The 3,541-nt window shown below is 41.3% G+C and overlaps 1 pseudogene; it reads right to left on the bottom strand.

Moving 5' to 3' along the window:
- Positions 1 to 1,582: 1,582 nt before the first annotated feature.
- Positions 1,583 to 2,570, bottom strand: LOC113912367 (annotated as a pseudogene).
- Between the last annotated feature and the right edge of the window lie 971 nt (positions 2,571 to 3,541).

Raw genomic sequence — 3,541 nt, 5'->3', positions numbered from 1 at the left:
AGCAAATGAAAACAGAATGCTAAAAAATAAAATCAACATATCAAGAGATTAGGATACCAAGTCCAGGAGTGACTATGTTTATCTCATAATTTGTGATAAATGTGGCATTTGAAGTCAATAGGGATATTATGGACAATTTAATAACAGATTAAAAACTTACATCCAAAATATGTTACTACTTGCATCAGAATTAACTCTGTATCAATTTACATGTATAAATAAATAATAGAAATGCTAGAAGAAAAATGTGATTTCCTATTTTTTGAGTGTTCATTATCACTTTAAGGACAATGTAAAACCAAAAATTCCTAAAGGAAAAATATATGACAATAAAATAGACATTCAGTTAACAAAACACACCAGAAAATGAGAGACAGACAACAAACTCCAAAAATATTTGTAACACGTGAATTTGCTAAAGTAGCAAATGAAGCCATCATTTTAACAGAGTCATTTTTCTTTAGTCATTTGTCTGATATGTTTTGATGCTGTCTTTTTTTTTTTAACATGATATTTCAATTAGTCTGGGAAGAAACCAGGTTCTTTAAGCAGAACATCACCAGAAAATAGAGAACACTGAGTCAGATGCACTTTGCCTTTTGGAAATTGGCCTGAAGGGTTCTGTGAGCATGAGCTGCAGAGAAATAGCCCTTTCTGCATCATCTCATGGAGTTTCTGCCCAAACTCCAAGCAGATAAAGGAGGCTTTTCTCTCTGACCTTTTCAATGGCTTACTGTCAACGAACCCATGTCCCATGTTAGAAGAAAAATGACACGGCTGAAATTGTAGGCCACTAGGGCAGACTACCACCTTAGAACTAAAAAGGACAATGGGACTCTGTTGATAAAAAGAGATGTGCCCATGAGAGAATGTTTTATGAGAAAACAAAGCTCTGGAACCACCTGTACCGGAGAGAGAATTTGGAAGCATGTAAGGAGGTGAACAACCAGCAGTCTTTTCCTTCTGGAGATTGGTGGTGGTGGTGGTTGGAGGGTGGGGGGCTACAATTACTTAAGCCTTTCCAAAAGTTTTTGCTCTAAATTTTTTTGTCTATTTGGAATGCGCATTTGAAGTTTCACCATGTGTTTATAACTTCTGCTTTTCTTCTAGGATAGTTGTAATATGTGTGTGACTCCTTGAACAGTCTGTGGCTTCTCCTCTAGTATCAGTTTGCATGGAAGTAAATTTGGTTTTCCATTATCAATTAGCAAATGAGTTGTTTCTTCCCTACAGCTTCCTCGATTATGTACAAGGACACCGGAATGGTAAGTAACTCAGGGGACAGGAAGGGTGGGAGAGAATAAAAGGGAGAGGGAGGGAGGGAGGGAGGGAAGAGAGAACACAAACAGTAGAATATGAAGCTGCCTGCTTTAAGAGATTCAAATCCAATCCTGCTAAGGGAGAAATGTCCGCTGTTTTCTCCACCCTTGTGGTCACAGAAGAGCTGAGTGTGCTCTCATCTAACTGTCAGGACGAGACCGAAGCTCAGAAGAAACTCACTTGAAGGAGGTTAGTTTGCTGGTCCACAGTGGAAAGTTAGCAGCCAGGGAATGCATTGAGAGAGACCAGTCCCTAGGTTGCCTCACTCAACCTTCCACAGGTGGTGAAAGCTCTGCATGGTCCTTTCTTTGGCATCATCCATGGTGACTAGTGGTCGCTGGCCCATGACTTTTTAGCTTTCTCACTGCTGTAATAGTGGAACGTGCCGGCCAGTGCGACCTGCATTGGTATGCAAGTGGGCTGGAGCTGGATGACAGGACTGATTGCCACCACCAGGAGGAATAGCAGGAGGGCCAGGTAGTAGGGCACCCAGTAGGGGTGCTTGGGGCCTCATAGTTGAGGCCTGTCAGGATTTGGGACCAGAATGTCCAGAAAGGGATGGGTTTGTCATTGGTGACGTGAAAAGTCCTCCTCACTCACTGCCGCATCTCAGGAGGGGGGCTCTGCTGCCTGGATGTGTCAGCCCACCATGTTCTCCACAAAGGTGAAGTCCACCAAGTTCTTCCCATTTCCAATCACAAACTTCATCTTGCCTTATTCCTGGCTGCCTTGACGAGGATGGGGACCAACTGGGGTCCCTCGGGCAAAAAATGCCATGAGGGCAGATGGCCATGGTTAAGCAATGTATCGTTGGCACCCAGGACTGCTCTTTACTCTAAGATATTTGTCTTTGTTTAGTCTATGGGTTCCATGCCATACAGAAGGCCTTCAGTTCCATTCTTGATGTTGATACCCTCCTCCAAGATGACACTGGCAGTGCTGATAAAAATAAGTTTCTGAACCCCATCCTCTTTGCAAGTTTCATTGACATTCTTGGTGCCAATGTAATTCACTCCATAAAAGAGTTTTTTGTTGTTACTGGATGGTGGGGGTGACACACAGTGAACAGCTGTGTTTACACCTTTCAGAGTTGTATAGGGATCCTGTTGGCTGCAGAGGTCTCCCCAGGAATGCTGAACACTTGCCGCATATCAAATGCGTTGACGGTGTAGCCTCTTGGCCAGAAACTGCTCCACCACGTGCTGCCCCAGGAACCCAGAGCCTCTGATCACTGAGCATTTATTGGCCATTCATACAGTGCTCACTCAATCCTCAGCAAACCAGCCTCCAGTCCGCAGGGCCTCCTCACCGCCCCCCCACCCAACCCAGCCTCAGAAGGCCCACAGCTTGCACCCAAAGACCTCCAGCTGCCGCTTCCACCCTTTTCTCTTACGCAGTCATTTTAATGTCAAGGATGTTTGGTAAGGCTATTTTTAACCTTATTTTTTCATAAATAATTAAGTTTTTTTTTCCAGAATAGAAATGTCTTTATTGGCTTGTTCTTCTGACATTAAACCTAACACACCTTCATTGTAAGCTATTAAACAAAAATTGTAATGAAGGAAGTTATAATTATCCATAATCCAAGAATAATCATTTTCCATGTATATGCTGAATATCTTTCTAGGGTCTGTTGTTCTCGCTCTCCTTTCCCTGCCCCATTCCTTCTTCTTCACCTCCTCTTTACCTTCTAAAACAAAAATACCATCCTAGATTGAATGTTTTTTGGACTTTCTTTTTTTCACTTAATAAGGTTTGGGCACATCCAAAAGCCAACTTCATAATCATTTTTGATTTCTACAAAGTCTTTTTTTTATGGTATGGATCTAGACTCTATATCTAAATACTACTGATGACCGTTTAGGCTAATGTTATTTTGCACTGCTCTAAACCACTCATGTGTACAAATCTTTGTACACTTACCTTACAATATGTCTCATTATTTAGGTTAAGTTTTCAGAAGTGACATTTATAGATCAAAGAATCCAAACATTACATATTGTGATGTCCATTGCCAAATTGCCCTCCAAAATGTTGCACCTGGCACTGGGGTGCTATCATTTTTACTATCACTTGTTAATATGTCTTTTTATTTTTTATTGTCATTTATTTATTGATTTTATTTTTTATTTTTTTAAAAGATTTTATTTATTTATTTGAGAGAGAGAGACACAGCGAGAGAGGGAACACAAGCAGGGGGAGTGGGAGAGGGAGAAAGCAG

This window comes from Zalophus californianus, chromosome 14 (assembly GCF_009762305.2).
Source record: "Zalophus californianus isolate mZalCal1 chromosome 14, mZalCal1.pri.v2, whole genome shotgun sequence".
In the NCBI taxonomy this organism is placed as follows: Eukaryota; Metazoa; Chordata; class Mammalia; order Carnivora; family Otariidae; genus Zalophus; species Zalophus californianus.
This window is presented reverse-complemented; position numbering and strand designations above follow the sequence as displayed.